The sequence below is a fragment of the Aphelocoma coerulescens genome, chromosome 1, assembly GCF_041296385.1.
Source record: "Aphelocoma coerulescens isolate FSJ_1873_10779 chromosome 1, UR_Acoe_1.0, whole genome shotgun sequence".
NCBI classification, from domain to species: Eukaryota; Metazoa; Chordata; class Aves; order Passeriformes; family Corvidae; genus Aphelocoma; species Aphelocoma coerulescens.
The window spans coordinates 75,264,926-75,290,707 of NC_091013.1; the positions used below are offsets into that span (position 1 = coordinate 75,264,926).

Below are 25,782 nucleotides of genomic sequence, written 5' to 3' on the forward strand. Positions count from 1 at the left end.
AGATCCACAGGGGTGCAGAGATCCATGCCAGCCCATGGAAGAGCCCACACTGGAGCAGGTGGAGGCCTGAGAGGAGGCTGTGACCCCATGGGAAGTCCATGCTTGAGCAGGCTCCTGGCAGGGACCTGCAGACCCATGGAGAGAACGAGCCCACATTAGAGCAGGTTTCCTGGCAGGACTTGTGACCCTGTGGGGGACCCTTGTTGGAGCGGGCTGTGGCTGAAGGGCTGCACCCCGTGGAAGAGCAACCCACATTGCAGCAGTTTGTGGAGAACTGTTGCCCATGGGATGGACTTATGCTGGAGAAGTTCAGGGAGAACCATCTCCTGTGGGAGGGACCCCACACTGGAGCAGGAGAGACTCTTCTCGCTGAGAATAATAACAATAACAATGTGTGATGAAATGACTGTAACCCTCATTCCCGTCTCCCTGCACTGCTAGGGAGGAGGAGGTAGAGATGAGAAAGAGGGAGAGGTAGGGGAAGGTGTTTTTAAAATTTGTTTTTACTTCTCATTATCCTGCTCTGATTTTGTTAGTAATAAATTCAATTAATATCCCCAAATCAAGTCTGTTTTCCCCATGACAATACTTGGCAAGTGATCTTTCTTGGTCCTTATCTCAACCCACGAAACCTTCATTGTATTTCCTCTTCCCTGTCCAGCTGGCAAGAGGAGTGATAGAGTGGTTTTTGTGGGTGCTGGGCATCCAGCCAACGTGAACCCTCTACACATTAAAAAATACAATTCAACTGATGATTTCCCAAGATCTCTCCATGAAGAATCTGTACTGAACCATATTTCAGAGTGCAAGACTGAAGTACTTAATTCAGAGTCACTTTTCTGGATCAAGGTGATTGTCCTCATTGGGCAGACAAAGCAAGCTTAACATTCAGCTCAGGAGTTTTTACCTCTTCTAATGTTTTAAGAAGACAAAAAGAAGGTCAGTGGAAAGGAAGCAAAAAAAGGACAGTTATTTTTCTTATCAACCACAATAACAAAACAGCCATTTGTGCTCCTGCTTTCTGTGGAAAAAATCAAACAGCCTCTAAAGAGCAACAGTAGAAGTGTAGAGAAAATAATTTTTAAGAATCTGGTTTGACATTCTGAACTTGTATTGAAGCAGAGCCTTGGCACCAAAGGTTAAGTCACAGCTCTTGATCCATAAGATCTTTTTTGAGCTACTATTAATAAGAAAGACTGAAAAATAACAATAATAATATTGTTAGTATACCCCAACTATTTGTTGGCCCTACTGAGATTTTTGCTTTGCCAAAATGCAAGTAGAAAAATTAGGCACATGAGAAGTGAATTTAATTAGGAACTTGCCATCTGGCATAAGCTGGCAAATGTTAAGTGGCGCCCTTTCAATACAGAAGAAACAATAATCAACCAGGGAACAGACTATAAGCTATTTCCTGTTAGATTGAAATGAGCAAATTAACTATGGGAATAGTGTATTATCTAGTATTTTGAAGGGTTATCCTCGAGGCTGAGCTGTAGGCAACCACAGCAAGCAGAGTAACCATAGTAAAAGTGTTGACAGATGTAAATTGATAAATTTTGGCAGTCTTTAAGAATATGACATTCCAACTTATTAAGCAAAGTTTGACTATAACTTGTAAAATAAATAATTGTATCAGTTTAAACAAGAAATAATAGTAGTGCTATCTGGAGCAATGTTTATTATAATTTGGCATCCCATTCTGACAAATATGAAAAATAATAAAGAATAACCAAGTAGTATGGAAATGGACAACAAACTGAAGTAGGCTCTAATCAGCTGCTCTAGTTGTGCAAAATAGGAGACAATTTGTTTGATTTTAGTAAGAAACATTATCAACAAATGCCCAAGTTTCTCCTCTAGTGAACTTGTGGTTCATAGTAGTTTCATAATTACTAGTCAAAGTAATTGACTAGTAGGGAATACGTTCGTTTTAACCATAACCAGAAGGTATGGTTAAAAGCCTTTTTCCCTGTTATTTACTCACAACATTTAATGTCACATCTTTACTTCTCACACTCCATTGGCTTTGCATCAGCTGAAGTGACAACAGCTGCATCCTAGTTGGTATGATCACCTCATTTACTGTCTGAATAAACTACACAGTTTTCAGCTGTGCAGTCAAACACCCAGTCCATCGACTGTTAGAAAACGGCTGCAGGGCTAAACACAAAGCCAAGGCACAGATCAGCCCCTCCAGCAGAAAACAACTTCCAGAAATTCACTGTCCATTTCCTAAGGAAAAGGTGTCTGACCATCTCCAACCTACTGTGATGACCCACACTTCCCCTTAAGGGTGGGTCGTCACACCTACCCTGTTACAGTGTATTAATCCAGCAGATAAGCACCAAAACCAGGCTAAAAGTGCATTGCTCTAGTCAGCTATTGCACAAAACTGAATGGACCCTTTTATGCACAGTGTAACTAACTGCATATCCAGTTTAACCATGACTTAAAGCTATCTGTACTTTTTCTAGCATTTTCTAAGCAAGTATCCTTAATATTTCCTAAAATATCGATAGGAAGAGGCCTTAAAGAATAACCAGCAACATACAAGTAGTCAGTGCCAAGCCTTTCAGATTTTCAGAATGTGCACGTATCTTTGGGGCTCTTTCTCTTTAATCGTCATTGTTAGACTTTAACTGATTTTACCTGCCTCATAGGAACCTTAAAATCTGATTCTGGGCTTGGCAAAGCCATCAATACCAGGCCACTTTATTTTTATATTCTCAAGGAAGTTCTAGTAGACACTTGTTGTACTTCTCTTTCCTCATTAACTTTCCTTGACATGCTTAGATTTTAAGATTTTTCTTAAGTCAAGGGCATCTTGCTTTGCTATCAATAGCTAGTAGTTCTTATTTCTTATACCATTTAATACTCCTTGTCTGTCTTCTATATAATATCCCCAAAAGATGCAAAAAACTAATGAAGCTGCATTTTAAAAACAGACATATAATCCAATACATTTGCAGGTGCATGTGAAAATATTTACAGGTATCTCTCAAAATTCCCCCTCAATTCTCTACTGCTTGCCACAGGACCGAGCAAGTGGAAAGGATGGCAGTTTTGTTCGCTACTGAAATAGTCTGGGGAGTAAAGTTCTGGTCAAGACTATATTCAGATTTTCTCCTGAGAATGGCACAGGAAGAGAAGCAATATTTTTGGATATTTGTGTTCTCCTTACATTTTTAAGACTGAATCAAGGAGGGATTGGCACTTTGACACCTGAGGCTAGAAGAGAAGTTGCCTCCAGCCATACTGATTTTCATGACAGCTTTCCTGGGTATCTTGTTGAAGCTGAAGACTGGAAAGTCAGGGAAGATAGACACTGAGTGTTGCATTTGTGATATTTAGCATCCAACAGCACATAGGAATACTCCTCCTGCAGTGATATGGATACCCAAGTGACTGTGAAAAAGTGAAGACAATGACTCACCTTCAGGTTACACATTCAGAAACTGGAAGGAGATGAATGAAAATGTGTTTGCACTGTTGCTAGGGAAGTTCAATCCTACAGGCAGATTGTAACAATGCTTCATGTAAAGGCCATGCATTGAGAGACCAGGATGAGCAGCTCATGAAGTACTGTAGGAAAGTTTGACCTTACTCTGGGAGAAACTAATGGAGGAAATCCCACAAAGGACAGATCCTGAACAAAGAAGGAGCATTTCCAGGCTGCTGGTTTAGTAGTCAATCTGCTATAGGAAGATACCATTTCTGTTCTTGATGCTTAATGTGCAAGCTACATACAGGTTAAGGAGAATGGCCCTTAAAATATAAAAGACTACCTCTGTGAGCAACAAAACTGTACTCACGGAACATTTTCCAGCAGCACCCTCCCCAAGATGATACAGGAAATTAGTACACCCTTCTAATCATACAATGTAACCTCTGCAGAACAGGCCAATAGATGAAGAGATTCTTCTACATTAAATTCTATCTCTTTGCTCAAGTAGCATTTTATATCCTCATGTATTGCAAGTCCCTTGTCTTCACTGCAAGAGAAGTCTTCACTTGTCTTTCACTGCAAAATAATAGATTGGGCTTTGTTTTGTACCATTATTTCTACTTGCAGCATATTCTTGTAGTAAATCTATACCTTAGGTAGCTTGCTTTCTTTTCCAGCAATCATCAGCATTTGAAACAACGACTTGTACATGGTCTATATACTGTCCAATAGCTCCACTTCAAATCTTCTTCTTATAGCAGTACAGATAATCAGGTAATTTGCATTTGTTAATTATTTTATGGTTACAAAAAAATGGAGAAAATATGTCAACCTAATTCATATTTATACGAGTGTTATACACTCATTTATAATTAAAAATCCCCAACATAACTAATAGAAAATATATTGGGCTATATAAATTTTTAAATGGCATATTCAGAAATTACAAAATTAAGTATGACAAGAAAAGACAGATTCATAGTCCCTCTTCCACACTTAGTAAACAGTAAAATTTACATGCTTACTTATATTCCTCTATGAAAAACATAAGTACCTTAAAGTATTTTTTTTCAAAAGTTTTTACTGGAAATGCCACATAAAATCAACAATTTGTTCTGTGTAGGCCCAGGGAACAGATCCAGAGGAGGGCAAAGGCCCTGGTTAGCAAGATAAGGTAAAAAATAGCAAGCCAAACAGATGGATCCATGGTAACTAATGGAGTGTCAATTTCTTATGAACTAAAGTGACCTTATACGTACTTTGCATTCCTAAAAGATAACTAAGCATAAATGAGATATGAGGGTTTTGTTGTTTTTTTTCTTATTGAAAGAGTAATTATCAATTAGCAATGCAGTGAAGGTTCTGTGTCACTCTCAGAACCACTAACAGTTTCAAACTTTGAGATACGTATTTAATGTGCTTGGTGCAGAAGCAGCACTATTGAGAACTGGCTATCTCTGAAGGATGCTTCCCAGTTTTCAGCAGATTGCAATGCAGCATCTGTAATGATGTCAAGTAGTAACAATTCTCACTCCTCATTCCTAAGCCAATCCCATGCAATTCATTACAGCTGTTGATTTCACCTGCTTTAGCAAGGATCCATAAATAGCAAGCATCCTTGTGAGAAAACATACAATTCCACAAACCAATGCTTTTCTGAGTATGAAAAGTGTAACTTTTTCAGGGAGTTGACTCCATCCCAGCTAGACCCAGTGATGTGCCTTTGGAGATAGCTGTAACTTCTATTGAAGATGGATGCCTTTGTCTTACTTCTTTTTAAGCACTGTGAAACAAAGATTCAATCTTAAGAGGAAAGACAGATAGAATTTAAGGAACAATGCTTGCAGTCATTAGAAAATCCTGACTTCTACAGAACTGTTGCGATAATTCTTATCAAGAGTAACTCTAATAATGAAAATGTAAAGTATAATTTTGAGAATGAAATTAACAAAAGTCTGCCTGGTGCATTTGTGTTAATCTGGGCTAATCATCAGGAATAATAGATTTTTTTGTATAAACTACATGAAAATCTCAGTGTTTCGCTTAATAAATTACATAATATTTAAAAGGAGGATATTGATTTTATAAAGAGGTACGTTTATAGAGACACTGAAAATTTACACTAAAATAGTCTCCAAATGTAAATTTTACAAATTAGATGCTTTGAAACATTTACAGAAAAGAAAATTTTTCATAAATAACTAAAACTATAGCAATGCAGAGAATTTAGCAGCTATAGAATATTTGCTGCATTTTCCATTTTCTTTATGGCAATACGAAATCAAGGTGAAAACAGAAAAGGATTTTATGGCTGTGAGACAATCATAGAATCTCACACCCACATACCTAAAGAGGGCCCAAACAGAGAAAACTGTGACTGTGCCTGGAAAAACAAACTGCAGTCAACCTATAAAGTAGAAGAAGGTATATCTAGAAGTTCCAGAAAAGCTTAGGAAAAAAAAAAAAAAGCCCTGGTGTACCATATCAATCCCCTTGCTGGAGTTCTCTTACTGCCTTAATAGCCACTCAGCATGGGGCTAGAATCTAAGTCCCAATATAAGAACAACTAAAGAAACATCAGGACCATACACAGCTACAATATGACATTTTTTTTAATAACCAGAAAACAGACAGTCCCTTTGGAAAGGTATTTAATTTCCTAGAAAAGCTTTTTCTAAAAAGTGAGTGCATCAAAATTTCCCAGATTGTAAATAATAAGTTGTCTTCCACTGTCTATAAATATTTTACTTTCCATGTTAGAACTTGATTTGATGAGTAGCTGTTGAACTCCATTTGAGATAAAATTTTCTCGTATCTATTTGCTTTCCAGCTGCTTCAACTAATTTACAAAAAAATGCAAAAAGTGTCGCATAAAACCAAAATATTCACTATCTACTCTGCACCTGTCACTAAAGCGGATGACTGTACAGCTTTTTACCATGGGACTTAATTCAAGCCACAAAAATAAACTCTCTTTTCATCAAGCTCCTGTCTGCGAAACTCTAATTCAGCATTATATATGGGAATTCTCCTATCAGCACTCAGAAACACCCACATTGTAGCTAGGAAGAGAAACAAAGCTTGTCTCTGATGGTGTTGTTAACACCATCCAACATCTTCCACAGATTCTCAATTGAAAGAGCTGTTTTATCTCCAATCCCCTATTTATCCTGATATTCTTGCTTAGCTGCATTTTGAAGCCCCTTTTTATGAATGCAGCTTTCAAAACCAAGGGGGAAAATTATTCTAACCAGTAATGGTGCTCCTTCCTTGGATAATTCACAAGTACATTTTAACAAAGTGCGAATTTATCCTAATGACAAAAAAATGAAGTTTTCCCTTCCAGTGACCATAGGAGAAATGCTCCAATTCCTGCCCCACTAACATTGCACAAGACAGAACATACCCGCTTGCCATTTTTGTACCACTGATGCTTCGATCAGTTCCTTAGATGCAGAGAGTGCATAGAAAAAACTTGTCTTTTCTATCCCACATTCTTTGATGGGCTCACATAAGTATTCTAACAACAGCTGATGGCATGGCACCACCCAACCTCCAAATAAACAATGGTGAACTGAAAACACAGCTGTAGACTTTGAAAATGGTGCTGTGCTTGATATGTGGCTTTACAGCAAGATGACTGAGGTGAGATGTTAAAGGTATTCGGGTCACTAAGTACCAGTAAAATCCTACAAAGGGTTGGCTTGGGTTGAAAAGGACCTTAAAGATCATCTAGATCCCGCCATGGGCTGGTACCATATGCTGGTATCAGAACTGGTTCCAAAAGCACCACTACATATGCGAGGACAAATTGCTACACTGAAACAACAGAACCCACTTGCTACTGTGAAAATGAAGAGTTTGGGACACTTTTTTTAAGGCTTACACATGCAGAGGCAATGAAAGGACATCCTCTTTTTTATGTTGAGCACATAACAATACAGAGCTAGCTTCAGAAGCTTAAGGCCAACAAAGAACACCAAGGGGTGACTCTCCCTAGAGCAACTTTAATGGTATTTTGATGCAATAAGGAAAGCTTCAAGGAAACATACTGAGGGACTTTCCATCTTTCAACAGGACAACATGGCAGGTGGACTAGAAGATGGATGAAGGTCCCTTCTGACTGAAGTATTCTGTTCTAGTCTATTCTGACATACCTTACATTTCCATGACCTGGATTTGCCTTTCTACTGTCTCATCACTCAGAATCAGAAGGTCCTTCTGAAGCTTTTCAATTGATCCTATTTCTAACTTCTTTTCAAATATCAAAGCTCCAAACCCCAACACAGCCCTTTTGACACGTGCTATCACAGAAAAGACGTGATGTGCATTGTGCAAGATCCGTGTTATGTGGATGGGTCTCAGCACAGAACTGTTGCAGATCTACAGAGACAATGTTTCTCCACTGCAAAAATTTAGCATGTATTTTTATTCTCTGTTTACTAAGTTTTAGCCATCTGTTTATCCTTTCACAACCCTACTGCTTGCGCCACAGCTGCTCAGTTTCTTAAATTTCTGGTTAGGGAATATCTTGAAAGCATCCTGAGGATATCTGAGGAATCAACGAGAGAATTTTACTGATGTAATTCTCCATGTGCAGGAACACATGATGTCATGCAGATAGAATGAAATTTAAAACTGGAATTGCTCAAAAGACTGATCTAAAATTTGAAAGTGAAAATATCTAACCATATTCCAAATCAAAAGTATACAATAATTTGCTTTAGCTGGTTCTTTTTCACACATGCTTTGCCTTCATGACACATACTTTGGAAGCTTAAAAATTCATCTAATTTTTTAACTTCTCAGATACAAGGACAACAAAATCAATGTCAAAAAAGCTGCATCTAAAACTTTCAGATGCATCAAAGAACCAAAATTACAAGCCACAATGCTAAAGACTGACAGAATGCAAAGAAGCTTTTAGTTTAGCATCCAATTTTCTGAAAATTAAAGTACAACTATCAAAGGGGTGCAGTATTAAAATGGAAGTTGAAAACTGTCAACTTTTGATAGAAAGATTACTTTTAAAGTGTTAGAAACTAGTCAGATATTTCTAAGTCAAATAAGAGCTTAAATGTTCAGGTTTACGTGCGATAGATGCACACTAAAATACAAAGAGAAAATACAAAGAAAAAGCAGCTTGCAACTTACAGAAAGGTAGAAGAGGCTGCCATACCAAACAAAATTTCATAGAATTGAAAAACCATGTAATTAGAATTATTAATGTAAAGGAGCATGCTACTTAATTCAGGTAAGGTTAATTTACCTATTTAATGAACCAGTGCAAGGAATTCTGAAATCTGTTCTGGCAACCTATGCATGGTGATTTAGGCACAAAAAAAAGGGGGGAAAAAAAGAGGCAGTGATTTTCATCATATTCTCAATTCCTTCTAAACCCACACATCTTCTATAAGAAGCAATTCTTTAGCAGAAGTAAAGAAAAGACTAGTGAATATCCATTATATCCATTTAAGTAATACATACATAGAGAGGAGTTCTCTCCATTTCTTTCTTTTAGGTACCTTCTAGATCCACCATCTACAGCAACGCAATTTTTTTATTTACTCAAAGTAAACTATGAAAACAACTTTTAGACCAGTCTTATGCAGAAGACAGCAGCCAGTTGTTTAATTCTCTTTTCTTCCTTCACATGCAGAGTTTCAGGAAAAAAAACAACAAAAAAATCCAATGAAAACAAAAACTCAATTCCAAACCCTCTCTTCCCAACCACCCAAATCTGGCTCCTGCCATCACCATCAGGAATAGAGACAGTCATTTACCACCAGCTGGTATGCAGGTTATCTTATTTTTATGTGTGATCTGCAACGGAAAGACTCCAGCCTAAGTATCCACACAGAAAACTGCAGCATTTTTCTTTCACTACATGTGCTTCAAGATGTCAAGCCTGGGGAACAGATTCCAGCTACCAAAATATTTGGTATTATTGCCTCCACTAACTCTGATCACATTTCAGACCATGGCTGGACAGTGTCCAGTATCCATATGCTAGTCCATCTAACGGGAAGATACTTGCTAAATGACTTCAGACTGAATTACAGCTTGACTTCCAATGGATGGTAGGAAATTTACCAGGCCTAAGGATTCTTTGACTTAATTCTAGGCCCAGGAGGGAGAAAAGGACTGGCCCTGACTTCCTTCACTGTTTCCATAAGGACTTCCTAGAATACAAAACTACTGAAAACATGTCACAGTACAGAATTATTTCAGGGCAAAGAGTAAACAGATCAAATGCAATGATGCCTCTAGACAGCCCACATGCTAAGAACTTTGCCAGATTGGAAAAGTAAAGTAGATAGATTCCTGGAAATCTGTCTAAAACAGAGGCATGACAAGTGGCTCTGATAATGCTTGAAATATGCAAAGAGAGTAGGAGAATATTCTGGGAAATATCACTAAAAGATGATGTTTCCTGTGCTTATAGTCTTTCCTAGGCATTTGTTGTGAGCTACTGTCCAAGACACACTTTTAGGCAAGATGAAGCTGAGGTATTTCCAAAATTTATCATAAATACAGCACTGGAGATATCAGCACCTCAAACACCTCTCTGAGTCTTCTTTTATATGTTAAGGGGAGCAAACACATAATTCATTTCTACCTGCAAGAGTTCAAGACTGAGCTGTTGTTCCTGTACTGGGTTCTGTTATAAAAGAATAGTTGTCACTTGTAGTAGGGAGCAGGGTTTGAGTGGCACCATCGCAGTGTAGACTAACTCTGAGACTGATACAGATGGCATCTCAGGATAGGTTAAGAACACTATAGACATCATCAGAACATGTCTGACCTACACAATATACATTCAGCTGTTAGAACCAGTCAAAGAATCCAAATATGTTCCTTGGCTGTCCACAAATCTCTGTAGATAGTTATGCACTGCAATTGCCAGTTATAAACATTATGTACAGGAAAGCCATATAAACAGACCCCATCAACTACACCAAGATAAATGGGACCTCCCCTTGAACATATTCCCTATAAACTTGGTTGTTTTCAATATGGATGCTTTGAAGTTATATTTTCTGCAAGTATGAAAAGACTCAGATTTTGGTCAGGCTGAAGTCATTCCTCAGGTATAAGCTGGAGCTTGGCACACTTTAAAGAAAATTATCATTCTCCTATTCAATAAGGACAAGTGCTCAGAAAATGGAAGAGCAGGTGTCAGATATCCCAGGCGCTAGACAGAAAAATTCTAGACCCAATCTCATCTGAACTCAATAGGACAACTGAGTTCAATTTTCTGAGCCAACGTTCTGTGTAGTGAGGCCTAACACGTGATGAAAGCGAACAGGCAAAGAGAATCACCCTTCACAAGACAGCAGTTTCTTTCAAACTTTGTACTATAATATGATCACAGATGCCAAATTACAACACTTCATGTTAGCTCATGAAGTTGTATTCCATAAACAATATGGAAAAAATATAAACCTTATATAAACACTCTGGGATCACAGCTTCACCAATGGTGAAGTTACAGCAACATCACATCTAGGCAATTACCACAAACCAATGGCCTGTATAAACAGCCCAACACATTCAAGAGATAAAGCAGTTCAAGAATAAAGAAGACTACGCTGTGAAAATCTGAACTCTTCTGAAGTAGCTGCCACACCATCTACACTCCTGCTTATATGCAGCTGGGATGCAACTTACCTTTCTGAAGAGTATCAGGCTTGGGAAAAGCAGACGTGAGCCAGTACCCACTAATCATCTCAAGGAACAGATGTAGTCAGTGGACATATTTCTCTCTGAAGTCTTTTTCTGATTATACTACAATGTCCCTTGTTATTATTCCCTCTCATATCTAAATCTAATATTCTTTGCTACACAACAATCCAGCATGAACAGACTGGTTTGAGACTGAACCTATTTAATATTAATCTACAGTCTGGCTGTTTAGGCATTCTCTTGTAAGGTGAAGTAGTATGCTTCCATAGCTAGTAACTTTCTGAATTTGGTTTCCCACTTCCCTGTCCCTTTCTTTAGTGTGTAATCAAAAATGTGGCTAGGTCATCTATAGCTTTTTCCAAGTTACATTAAATAAAATTCAGTACTCTCCTGTGTAAAACAACTCCTTTGCTTCTGCTCTGGAGAAAGAATTTTGGACTCGTTAAATTTATAGCCACTGCACTATTTTACATTAACTGTATATGCACTATACAGCAAGTCATAAATTATTTTAAAGACCTATTGCATAGTAGGTCATATTTAGTACAGGTAAATGCCTCCCAAAATATTCCAAATAAGAAGTACCCTTCGGAAAAGGGATACCTTGCTAGTTGTTGTGAAAAGATAGAGACTGTATTTGGTCTTATGCATTTTATAAGTTTGTATAAGGTTCAATGTTACAAAGAATATTTCCTATTTTATAATCTAAGAAGAATTAGATTTTATTTAGCTTGTTTTTACTCAGTTTGCAGCAGGTAAATTGTAATTCTTTTTAAATCTTTCAAGAACTTTAAGAAACACAGCCCATACATACAATATAAATTCTCAACGTAAAATCCTGAACACAGTCTGTCAAAACACATCAGGTATGAAGAAATTTACATTCATTTGGTTGTGACCTATAATTTTTCAGGATGACAGGTTGGGCATGTGATCACAAATTCCCCTCTTAGAAGGACAACTTCCATAGCATTTAACATGTCCTTGACACCTGCTAATGTTTATGTTCTCCATTATTACCTATGGATGTATCCTATGTAAAGTAGTACTCACAGTACTTTAAACAGGTGTGACAACATTTTAAGAATATTAATATTCAAAACATCCCATACTTACAAATCCATAGGATTTGTTATAAGGTTGACTTTCAGTGAACTTCAAAACAGAATTTGTCTTTTTGCCTATGCAACATGTTAGATACCTGCTTTTACAAATTCTTGTAGAGGGCATTAGCAGCACATGACAACAATTCACTTCAGATTTAGCCTTCTCTCAGCTACCACCTTTTGCAGAGAATTTTCAGGGCCAGGATTAACTAACTTTAACAGCAATAGCAGGCCAATCCACTTCTGGTACTTTATTTCTCGGGATCCTTGGGACAGAAACCAAGGAACAAGGACTATACAGGATGAAGCCCGTCTGGTGGTGGCACATTTTCAGTGAGCCGATTTCCAAAGGACCAAAGAGCCTACTTCCTTTCACAGTGGCAAATACAATCTCATGCCAAAGCAGAATCCATAAATCTTCAGAAAAAAATAGTGACTGGCACTGGACAGCCATCACAGAATGATCCACAGCCTTTCCCTACTGGCCCACAAAGATCTTTAGAAAGAGTTCAGGAGTAGGGCTAATCAATTGTTTTTGAGAGCAGCAGCTCACTTCAAACTATTTGGAGTAGCACACTCCAAATTACTCTTTATTCACTGTAGAAAGTCTATAATGAATACAGAGTAAGCCTAATACTTCCAGGGTGAGAAAAAAGAGTTTTTAAGAATTACTCTAAAGATTTTATTTTCAGCAATGTTAGGGGGAAGTTTAGGCCCAAGCAGTTTGGTAGGTGCTCTCCCCTTGTCCAGTTACTGTGACCTTGTTTGTTACTTAAAAAGGAAAACAAAGATATGGTATTTTTGATTAGTAAATTAAATGCAAGGTCAAGCTGCTTTAGCAACAAGGAGTTTTGATAAGGTGCTCCCATGGTTATGTTACAAAAACATGACGACCTTAACATTGCTATGAACTCAGGTTTAATGAAAATGTGAAAAAGTGATTTGTGTAGCCAGGAAATATTACATAATCAGAATGTATCAGCAAGTCTAGCTGAGAAGTAAATATGCAAATGTAATACAAAAAAAGGCTATACATATGGATTTTTATGTACACACATAACAAAAACAGGGGTGTTTCTTGAAGTTTCTTCTGAGGTAATGTTTACTTACCTTACAAAAGTGAAATAAGATAATAGGAAAGCCTTGTGATAAAACACAACAGCTTTTATTCCAGTTATAAAAATGTTCATTCTGCCATCTATCTGCTGAGGTAAGCCCGAGAATTCTCATTACAATTTCAGCATGGCTGGTCATAAAAAAAATAAAAAAAAGTAGGAATAGTTAAAAAAAGATAATTGGATTCTTACATGATTGCAGTGTAGTCTGACACCGTTAAGTAAGGCTATACTTTCTGCCTCTGAACAAAAGGTTACCTGGCATGGGATGTGTCTCCTGTCACTAAAGAAGATATGAGATTTATTCACTTGGAAAGTTAGGCCCTATTTAATCTGTTATTTACAGAATAAGTATAAAACCATAATTACGGTTTTATTATAAAATTAGACAAATAACTGGAGTACCACTTCTCACTAACACATTACTCTAGTTACATAAAATATGTATTAAATATTAAAGGAAAATATCCAGAGGCATTCCTAATGGCACAAAATGGCATTGTTACTTCCAGAGACAAAGCTGAGCTATTCAAGAACACAAAGTCACCAGTAGCACAGCTTTAATTATATTGGTTTAATTCTGTGAAGAAGCACAAGTGAGGAAAATGCTCTCTCACTTGAACAGACACTTCTGTAATGGTAAAAGTCCAAAGATCTTTTAGTGGGAAAGACAATCATTCAATATTGACAATGAAGAACACTTACAAAAAAATTAGAACTATCAAACTCATTAGAATGAACCTCACGGTTTCTTATGACAAATGTGATGAGAAAGCCTATAGACACTAAAAACACTAAAGACTCATCAGTAAGGTGAAGCTCAAGAAAACTCATATAATAATAATGATGTTTTCCCCGTATTTTACCTAAAACTAACCTGTGATGACCTTCTGGAACTGCCTAGTGAGAAATCTTTTGCTAAGTTAATCAAAACTTCCTCTGTACTTTCTCCTTCCAGTTCCTGGAGCTCACTATGGAATTTTGCTATGAAATGAGGCCAGACAGCTTTTCACTGGACTTTCAAAACTCAGTTGCGTTATGGTCAGGAAGAAAGGAAGTGTCATCTATACTAAAGAGAAGTGATAAGATTGCTTTATAGGAGGTAAGAGACAGGAAGACAAAGGAACAACATGCAAAAAAGAAACCAAGGAAAAAGATGAGAGAAGCAAACAAGAAAAAGGGACTGAGAAAGGGTGGAGACAATGAAAACAATCTGCAGCAGTTAAGCACAGAACAGAGAGCAACAGGAGTGTCCCATCAAAATATAGCCTGATGTCCAGTATTTCATAGGATAGATGGAAAGCACTTGCTACTGCCAATGGTTGTAAGCTTAGAGAAGTCTCCACTTTCCTTAAGAACTGAAGGGGTTTGGAACAGAAGCTAGCTCATTTACATGATTTTATGATGAGTAGACACAACTGCTGAAATTTCAACACTGCTTAGCAAAACTCAATAGTACTACTTAAAACTGGAAAGTAATGAAAATTGTCTTGCTTATAACAAGTCAGACTTAGCACTTGTGTTAACCTGCAGTATCACCAAAATTACTTAATTTTTCAACTGAATAGTGAATATTTTAAGATTCGACTACTGTGAAAAAAAGTTATTATTTTGCTGAGTTTGTAGCAGTGAACTCACTTGTGTTCACTACCTACAGGAAATGGAATCCTGCTATTCCCTCGACACAAAAGCATTTTAACTAGGTCTACTTTAATATTTTCTGTTGGATTAGCATCTGAGAGCTTTGTAATGTTTGTAAGTATCATAAATGTAATTTTCATACAGAATCATACAAATTCAATTAAATATTTGATCCTCATAGATTTTTTTAAAATATTACTTAAAATGAAATACTGAACAATGCAGGAAAAAGAAAATTAAAGTTTTCCATTTTTAGCTGCTCTACTAAAAATTCAAAATCTAGTTTCAGTACCTCTCACTAAACTTTTCACAATAAGGCAAGCATTTCTCAGCCCAAAGGAGTTCTTGAATATAAATTATCACCATAGAGAACACATCAGATGAAAGTTTAAAGTATATTTCCAAATAAATATGTTCAGAAATAGAGAATTTTGTATCAGTTGTTAGTTCTTGTGATTTCATAAACTCTTTGAAGATTCCTCTTCAAATAAAGTCATGTGGGTTAAGTGTTCTGGTGTCACTCACTAAAACTATGTCAGTAACAACAAGTAAAGACAGTGCACACGTCTTCCCACAGCACTGTGCTTGCTGCTTCTAACGATTACATGGGCAGCACAGTCACAGCCATTTCCACATTAGTTACTGAAACTCAGATTACTGCCTATATCTGCACGTACCCCATGGCAGATAGCAATCCCTAACTACAGTATGATTATCTGCAATAGGCTACTGTATGATCCCTAACTCTTTTGGGATGGACTGGTGTCCAAAGCCAGGCTGGATGGGGCTTTGAGCAATGTCATGTAGTGGAAGGTGTCCCTGCCTGTGGCAGGGGGTTGGAACTGGATAATCATTAAGATCCCTTCCAACCCAAACCGTTCTGTGATTCTATTCTATGATATAAAGACATTTCTTCCATGTTGCAGAAGACTTACTTCACATACTTTAAGAGTATTTCCCAGAACTGTTATCAGAAAATTATGATGATTTTAATACCCATCATAAGTAGATAAATGAAACTGCTTCGAGTACCTTTCAGACATCTTTACATTTGTTTTCATGCTGTTATCGACACATAGTTCCAGTGAAAGATTCTCGTTTGTTCCTGTCAACTGATTCTAAAGAATAATGTTCTAGTGTAAGGCTGTTTTACAGGGGGGGAAAAAGGAGACAGTATTTGCTTTCTATTCAAATCACCCTGTTTCTGCCATCTGTTGTGACTGTTGAAGATATCACCAGTTGTCCCTGTTCCTCATGCAGTACCAACTGGTTTCTTGTGACAAAGGCCTGGAGCATGTCAATTTTATCTCATGATTTTTTTTTGCCCCATCAAAGACCTAGATTGTGAAAAAGCGTAATTCATGTACTTAATACCAAACGAGTTTACATCTAAAACTAACAGGAAGAAAAGACATGCCAGCATCTCCTTTAGAATAAGGTCTGCAATAATAAGCTATTCAAAAGGATGAACAGAAAGAATGAATTCATTTACCAGAGTTACTCAAAGTCAACTATCAGGAGATTTGTATCAGGATTGGGCTACTTCTAGGTAATGTCTGTTGCAGCTAATTGCAGAGACAGCTTGTTGACTACAACCAACCTCAGTCAAGCTGCTTATTGTCAGGTATGAATTTTCTTCTTTTTTCACAACTGTCAATAAAGTAGAAAAAATATTATTGCTGATTGTTTTAGTTAACTTACTGCTTTCATGAAGGCATTGTATTTGGAGAATACTGCCACAACTCATTAGTAAGAGACAGAAAAATCACATAGTTCAACCTGCCAAGACAAATTCAAGTGCCAAGAAGTAATCTTGTGCTAACTAGTATTAACTTTTTTAGAATATTTTGCCACATGAATTAAAAAAAAATTGCCTGCAAAAATAAGTGACTTGCAGACACAGCTGTAAGGTAAGCTTGTAGAGAACTCAACCAAAAGAGTATCCCCATAGCTCAACAAAATTTTCCAAAACCTTATGGAGCTGTAATTAAAACAAAAACAGGATTTTACAGGCAGCCATAAAAATTATTTTCATCTAGTCACTTTTGCTGTTAATTATGATTTTTTGCACACTCTGCAAAAAGCCTCGAGTCCATGCTCATCATTTACACAGTGGGCTGAAAGCTGCAGTACTCGTGGGAAAGAGACTGACCCTGATCAGAGATTATACCTGAAAATAACAGTACAATCAATAAACCCTAATGATGGATAGATGAGGAGCAGATTTCACAGATGGCCTCAACTCTTGGATATTTGCATGAGGTGCTGATTTTTTGATAGGCATGGACCTTGAAGTAAGCCTGTCAGCCAAGAGTGGATGCAGTAAATATCTGCTGGAAATGTGGGCTGGGAAAATGGCAAAATTTTCTGCACTTCCTCACCAGCTTAATGATAGGACTAAAGAGAATACATGAATCAGCATGCATGTCCAAATATTATTATCTGTCAGTGTAATGTCTTCAATCAGTTTTGCATCCATCACATAGAAAGGTCTGGCATGCTCAAAGACATACGTACAGATATAGGTGCCAACTCTACTAGAAACCTGAGACAAGAATTCACTGGCATGATTGGGCATGCTTGCATTTTTTGTTGGAATGGATTTGTTATTAGCATATTTTTGGACTCAGCTGTGCAAACAGTAACAATGGATGCTTAGTTTGGGTTACTGATTCAACTGGCTGGAAGTTAACCTACTCTTTAGACACCAAACAAACAAACAAACAAAAAACCAACACAAAAATATCTGAATATGGCTCCTGACAAAAACTGTATAATTAACACGTAAGTTCAAAATATTCCAAAGAATTCAGATGTGTAGTGTACGAGACGTTGTACGACACTAAAAATCCCAAGAAAAAATATTAAGACGTGTCTTGGAGAAATTACCACAAAATACTCCCAAAACTGAGAACAGTTTGGCAATCATTAGGTTTAACTAGTAGATAAAAGCACCATACTTAAAGAGAGGGAGGGATGCTTCCTTTTAGCACAGATATTTCATTTGTCTAATGAAATGATTAACCTTCACTTATGGGAATAAGAAAGCAATGACAGTGAAAATCTCTTTACAATCTATGCATACTTCCTTTACTGCTCAAATGCTAGTGTTTAAAAAGATAAAAGCGATCCCTATTCTTGGAAAATCTCTAAATAGGGATTAGGAAGGCAAGATACAAGCTGGACAAAGAGCAGAATCATACACATATCCTATTTATACAGTATTAAGAACCCAATAACCCATGTTGATGGGTTACTGCAGACACTTCAGAAGTACCATAATAACTTCCCCTAAAAAGGCAGGCCTGATGAGACTGCTATATTGCTCTCAGCCATCAGTCAAATGTGCTGTTAGGAAGACAGCATATGCTAACAAAAGGGTATTATTAAAGAAGACAAAAATATACCTTTTCCCATAAATGCATATGGTTTTCTTGAAGCCCTGTTAATTTGGTTGGAGGACAGGCACAATTTTCACTGCTGATCTAAGTAAAGTTGACTTCACTTTTCCTTTGAGAATTTAGAATTCAAGATTTCAGTAGCCTCAAGTCTGCTGCAAATGCAATGCTCAAAAGTAACATGAAACCAACTGTACTCCTTAAAATGCAGTATTTTTAGTTGCATTTTCAATTTCTTAATGTATACCCTTGTAAGAGAATGCATAAAGACCTGTGCAACACTGTAATATTGCTGCAGCTTTCAAAGCTACATTCAGTTGCACCAAGAACTGCAGAATGTCTACAATGCTTAACCTGAAAATCTTTTGGAACAGAAAAGTCCTTAGTGATAGCTTGGGTAAATTGTTGCAAAACTTGACTGAAATGTCATGGTAATTCCACCCTTGAAAAAGCCATGATGAGTGAGTGTACTTAACCCCCAAAGCACAGCTTTTTTTTGCCTTTTTAGGTGGTATTTAAACCAAGCAGTACCACAGCTTAACATGACTATTAAGTTCAAAGGTGTAGTAAGTGATTCAGACCATCTACATTTAATACTGTAACTTTCTCTACACAGACTGAACAAGAAGAAAGCATTAAACGTTCTTGAATTAAAATGCCATAATTGACAAAGTGATTTAATCAGACTACAGTAGAAGGCTCTCTGTCCTGGTGTCACTCCCTAAAACCATGTGTTTACAGTAAGTAAAGAGAGCACACACATCTTCCCGCAGCACTGTGCTTGCTGCACCTGACAATTATACTGGCAGCACAGTCACAGCCATTTCCACACTAGGTGCTGAAAGTCAGACTCCTGCGTACATTCCTGCGCGCTCCCCCATGCAGATCGCAATCCCTAACTACAAGTATGATTACCTCCAGTAATACAGAGACTACCGTATGATCCCTCACTCTTTTGGGACATTCTGCTGTTTGCTTGGAGGGGCCTTTGTACAACCTGGTGTAGTAAGAGGTGTTCCTCCCCATGGCACAGGGTTTGGAACTGGATGATCTTTAAGATCCCTTTCCACCCAAGCCATTCTATGACTCTATGACTTCTGGGAGGACCTTGCCTTAGCCAGCCAGTGAACTAAGGGAAGAAGATCCCATTGTATAAAGGCTTAGTAAGCTCATCACATTCCTTAAAAGATCCTGCGAAGACCTCTTGACTTCTTTCTAGATCCATGAAGAACACAGCTCATCCAACAATGAAATGTCCTGAGAGAAGTAATATGACCTTGCACTTTAGCCAAATAAATAACTCTGACCACTGCCAAGACACAGCAAATGGTATACTAAAAACTGAAGCTTCTTTCTAAAGAATAGAAGGCTTCAGAACTCAGTGTTGGTTCCAAAAACAAGGAGGAGGAGGAGGCAGGATGTCTGTGGACTTCCACAATGGTTGCTATTGCAGTCTCTTTAAGACTGGTTACAAACTTCTTTCTCAAATGATTTGGGGACGTTTGTTTTTGAGAATGGATTGAGAGATTCCAGTGAAATTTATTTTATCAGACAGATCTTTCCATTTTGTTTCTCTTTCCTTGGTTGTTTAAGAACTTCCAAGTTTTGAAATCAGCACCAGGAAAAGTCCTTTTTATTTATGTGCATAGGCACCTCTGTATGTAAAAAAATATGGCTGTCTTCAAAACTCCAAGCAAAAATCTTCACAGCCTGAAGAAGTGCTGCGTCCAAGCAAATCAAGTCAGGGAACCAGTATTATGCTATGATTTTTCACATACAGCATTTTTCTCATATAATGTTGCATATTCGTTTACAATTCCTCATTAGCAAATAAATAATTTGGGAAAACTGACAGATAGTTACAGACAAATTTTCCTTGTTTCTGAAATCAAATAAATTGCTGCTTTAGAATCAACTGCTATATGTTATTTTGTTATTTTTAGATTAATGAATGGGGTTTTCAGTGTACGTTGTACAATTTCTTGAATCTTGGAACTTTTTTCTCAAAACTTCTATTCTAAAAGCTATCTACTTTTCTACAACTTGGAAAACCAATGTTTTTACAATATTTTAATGATAATAGACAGCAAGGGTGTTCAACATACAAAATCCAAATTCCATAGTGCAATTTTTATAAAACAAATAGAAGCTATCTCTCCAGGTTTACACAGACATGATATTATGAATTTTTCAGAATTATTTATAACAAATACATCCTCAGAAGTATTGAATGCTTAATGCACAACCACAAGTAAGGAATTTATTTGGGTACTTTTGTATGACTCACATATGTTGAAGTTTCCAAAAGCAATTCTTCAATTTCAGAGGCTGATACATGTAATTTGACTTGACAGCAATATTGACAAATATATTAATTTGGAACATCACAGTGAGTCAATTCAGTGAAGTGGAAAAAAACATAATTAGATGTTCAGAATCACTCCATTAAATCTAAGAGTCTACATATTAGTAGAAAACAGGTAAATATAACATCAAATTTAATATAATGCCAATTTCAGAAAAGACCATAGATTGTTAAGGATTTCAATGCCATACACCTCTAAAAGAGAATCAGTTTTCTTAACACTATTTTTAGTTTTCCTCTAATGTTTTTGTAAATGCATACAAATGTTAAACTTGAATGAGCCTTAGAAATTATCTAAAGCATAGTAGTTAACGAAACAGCTCAATAATTTGACATATTATTCCCCATTATTTGGTGACTAAAGTCACTTACTACAAATAATTGTCAGAAACTAAAAAGTAAAACTAGCACTTATATTACCTTGTTAATTTTCATGAGGTTTTGTGTACAGCATTTTAATTACAAATAGTACACATGATATGATTGCAAGGGACACTGCCCAGGAGTATTTTGACCTGAAATTCAGGAAAAGGTATTCGGTTGCTCAGTAAAACTATTGTATTAAAAAGGGTTTCTAAATTAAAAGACACTTTCTTTCCTTTAAAGCTGTGATGTTTTGCAACAAAACATTTCTTAAACAAATACATACTACTCCTGATTTGGACTTCATAATAGTTTCTAAAAGACAATAATACCCATATTTATATACTCTATGGACTGAAACCCATTACATCAGTTAATTAAGAAAATAGGTTACATTGCCATATTAAGAGAAGGCTTCCCTAGTCTTTCCTGACAGATATTATTCCTTTATTAATAAGTGACAGAGTATAGTTTTTACATCTGAGCATGACATAAGGCCAAGAAGATCTAGAAGCTAGAACTAGAAATCTTGGTATACAGGACTACAACTCAGAATAACGATGTTAAACTGAAAACATGATCTAGGAGAAAATTAAGATGCAATTAAAGAAGGTAAATAGTTTAACTAAGAACAATCATCAGAAAATACCAGATGAGGACACATAACATGTAGCTACACTGGTATTTTGGTGGTTAGAGTTACCATGAGTAAAAGTAATCAGCAATATGATACTCTTGCATAAAAGACAACACACTACCTTGAACTGAAACTAATCTTTACAGCTTACTTGTTGGTAAGGCTACAGCTGTAATTTCCTTATAGAATATTCTCTACCTAAGGAATAAAGGAAGAAATTAAAGGAATTCAGCAGAAAATATTAACTACGAGAGGTCTAAAAAAGGTTACTAGGAAAGCAAAAACTAAATAATGAGGAGTCTTTCAGTTGAGAAGAAACAAGTAGAAATGTAACAGATGACAGGGAAAAACACCCAGAATGTGCATGCAAAGTGAAAGCTCATTCTGTAGAATATTACTTGTTTGTGGTGACCAGAAGGAATCCTTTCCCTAAATCTAGGCCTGTTTTTTCACAGATTTATCATACGTACTTCTCAGTGCCTGGGAATTGAACTTGTAACTAAGATGCATTTTTCTTTAGCCAGTATATTCCACTTTATATCAGTTTCTTGCTTCTGTAAAAACACTACACACAGTTAACTAGTTCCACAATGATTTTATCTACTCCAACCACACCGGATGGGTTTAACAATGAAGTAAAAAGTTTTCTATCATGATTTAAGAGAAGTCTTTAAATATAGCAGTACAAGGTCTGCAAACAGAACTATAAGAAAAAAAGCTGTATAAGCAACCACAGTTTTCAAGTAAAAGCAAATACCTCACCTCTTTCTTCATGTACACCTTTACCCAAAATCCTCAAGGTTTGCATTACCTTCAAAAGCAGGCAACTTTGGTTTTAGAGCAAATGTTCGTGTTCAAAAAGCAACCAAACAAGCCCCCCTCAACCAAACAAAAAACCACCACAGCAAATAAAATCCCAAACAAACCCTGCATTCCTAAATTCCTCGTCTTTCTTCTCCCCTTTGCCTAATTTCTCACACTTCCATACCTTAATGGCACTTTATATGCCTCACTTGCTTCACCTGGCCATTTTCATTGCCTAAGATTTCACACGCTGTAAAAGAATATTTGTTGGATACACAGCCACATTTAAGCTTCTCACTTCTAACATGAGCTTCTATCAGCTTTTGATAGCAATCTCTATATACAATTTGGACACATTATCAGAACAGATATCTTATTAGCAAACAAAGCATTTTGCTTCAGTATATTCTAAATAGGAAAAAAACATATGCCACCTCTGCATAGCTAAAGTACCAGTACTGTGAATTTAACTAAGATGCTGATATGAATAAAATTAACTCAAATATCTGGTTACAGAACTGAGCACTAAATCCATAGGCTTCTAAATATTAAAACTATACAAAAAATCGTAAGTTAGACCCTGCATCACTACATGAATTCATCCTTACCTCTTAGTAACATCCTAGCAGTGCTTTTACAAGCAATATATTCACTTTCATTAAAAAAAATCACATTGAAAAGTTAGTCAGACAGTTCAGAATGACATCTCCTTTTAACACACTACACATGCTCGCTCCTATGCAATCCAAGTTTTAACTGTCATGCTGTCAAGGAAAATGATAATTCCCTAGTCATATCTTATCTTTTCAAGGAAGTAAGAACTACAGAACATTTTACAACAGAAAATTGTATCATATGTTTAATAAAACCTGCCGCTTGCATGAAAGCCCAGAGAGATGTTGTAGTTGAAGCTGACAATGAAAAAGAAAAAAAATAAAAAAACCCAACCAGTGAACAAAACGCACAAAAGTGGGAAGCATTTCAAGTTTTATACATGCCTATCCTTCTATTTCCTCAGCCCTCTCTCAGCTTAATGCAATATAAAAGTCCATTATTAAATGCCAGAGCATATGTAAAGCAGTCTTAGAGCTGCATTGGGTCATTAACTGATAGACCTTCTTAAGGAATATATCCATGTGCTTATTAAGAAAAGTCCCAACCTGAAAATCACTTTAAGTACAGTGACTTATCAATGTCTGACAACCAGGTGTTACCTGCAGCAACAGATGTACATGGCTAAATCAAGTCTGCTTTTGAATGCTCCCCTAAATTTGGTTCAAATTTGTTCTATTAAAAAACAACCAACCAAAAAACACCCCAACACCAAGACAATAAACCCCCAAATCAAAAACCTACTCATACTTTTTTGATCTATTGAAATTAGGTTCATTGCATTTAAGTATTCCTTTGGATTTTTCAACAAATATTGTGAGTTTACCTTGGTATTTGAAAATTTGTAAGTAAAACAGAACTGCAGCTGATAGTTAAGGTAGACCATCTCCAGTTAAGCAAGCGAGTTAGTGTAGAACATTCTCTGTAAGGGGAAATTGCCTTATTTGAAATGACTAGAATCTTTCCACTCTCAGTGCAGTTTGCAATGTACATGTCTTCGTTCAGTCTTGGAAGGAAGGAGGTTTCCCAAGGTACAGATTTTTTGATAAGTTATTTTTTTAAGTGGGTCAATGTTTTTTTGCTTTGTAGCAAAGGTACCTAGAACATCCGTGTGGAGCTCTGTTCACTTTTGATTCCTTAAGTTACTTCAGAAGAACTAAGCAAACTATTTGAGTCTGTCCTTTATATAAATTATGAGCAAAGGGGGAAGAAAAGAATTGCAAAACATTTAAACTGGGATTTGATCTCCAGCAGCGTTAAAATGATTCACACATTTTATTAAAAGTTTCTGCTTAATCCACAAATGTTCGATTAAAAAGCCCCAACGAAGTGTGACTCAAAAAGAACAGCAGTTGCATTTACGGTTACGTCATACAACATAACAAACCCACTGAAGTCTCAGGCGTACTGCTGTGCATCTCCTTCTGGTAAGACTGCAGTTTGTTTTTCCTAAACATAACTAAACTGACACAAGGAAACAGGTAAATTTCACAGAAGAGTAAGATGTAGCCATTAAAGATGCCGACATTACACTTCTAGGGATACTTGATCCTATTCCGCTGCAACAAACCAGAGTGAAAACAACGCCGGAGTGAAACAAGTTGAGCGAACTGCTGGCAGCACCGCTCCCGGCACCCGAGGGGAAGCCGCGGCACCCACTGCCCACGGCAACACGGCAAGGCTGCTTCTCCCTCGCCACGCTCCCGTCCCTCGGTGATCCTCTGCCGCTTCTCTCTGCCCCTCACCCCGCTGGAAACTTTCTGCACGGCCGCTGGCACCAGTGCCGAGCCGCTGGGGCCGCGGGATGCCGGCACCGCACGCCTCGCCCCGGCGAGGGAGGCACAGCCTCGGGCACCGCACTGAGGTACCGGAGCACCGAGCGGGTCCTGCCGAACACACCGATGTGCCACCCTACACCGCGGGTCGCCTCCCGCCCGCCTCCCCTGCCTTTCGCCCCTCGGCCGGCGGCCGCAGGGTAACTTTCCAGGGGACGCTTGCCCTCTCCCGGCACTGGAGGCGTGTCGGGTCGGGTCGGATCGGGCCGGGCCGGGCAGGCGTGTGGGGCGTTTACCTGATGTCCCCGCTCGGCTGCAGGGCAGGGCAGCGTCCCCGCGGTCCCCTTCATGCCCGAGGGGCTGCCTTGCCCGCACACACGTCCTCATCCAGCTTCCTGCCCGCGGGCTGCGCCGCCTTCCCTCGCCCTGGCGGGGCAGGCGCCGCTCTCGCGGTCTCGGCGGCGCGGCAGGGAGGGAAGGAGGAACAGAGGACGGGCGCCAGGAGGAGGAGGAGGCGGAGAAGCCGAGCAGGGGGCGGGAGACGAGCTGCGCCTTCCCCCTCTCCGCCCCAGCCGCCGAGCGGACACAGAGCGGCTGCGGACGGGCTCCGCTCCTCGGCCACGGGGAGCGCAGGGGCTCCCCCGCCGCGGCTGCACCGAGTCTCTCCCGTGTGTTCCCGGCTCTGGCGGGCAGGGCAGGGCAGGGCAGGGCTCGGCGAGGCCTCTGGAGGGCGCCCCGATCCCAAAGCTCGGCGCTTTGGCGGAGCGCCCCGGCTCCAGGGCCGGCGGCCGGGCCGGCCCGGGCCGGGTTGGGCTGGCACCGCCGCGCCTCC

At 38.2% G+C, this 25,782-nt stretch overlaps 1 protein-coding gene across 4 annotated transcripts in view; it reads right to left on the bottom strand.

The window, feature by feature from the left end:
* The window catches only part of SGCG (sarcoglycan gamma), a 109,858-nt gene extending 84,367 nt beyond the window's left edge, over positions 1–25,491 (bottom strand). For all 4 annotated transcript variants that reach the window (XM_069013505.1, XM_069013476.1, XM_069013516.1 and 1 more), the window contains exon 1: positions 25,247–25,491. The gene's annotated coding sequence lies outside the window, so the exon portion shown is untranslated. The remainder of the gene's footprint in view (positions 1–25,246) is intronic.
* Positions 25,492–25,782: the final 291 nt, after the last annotated feature.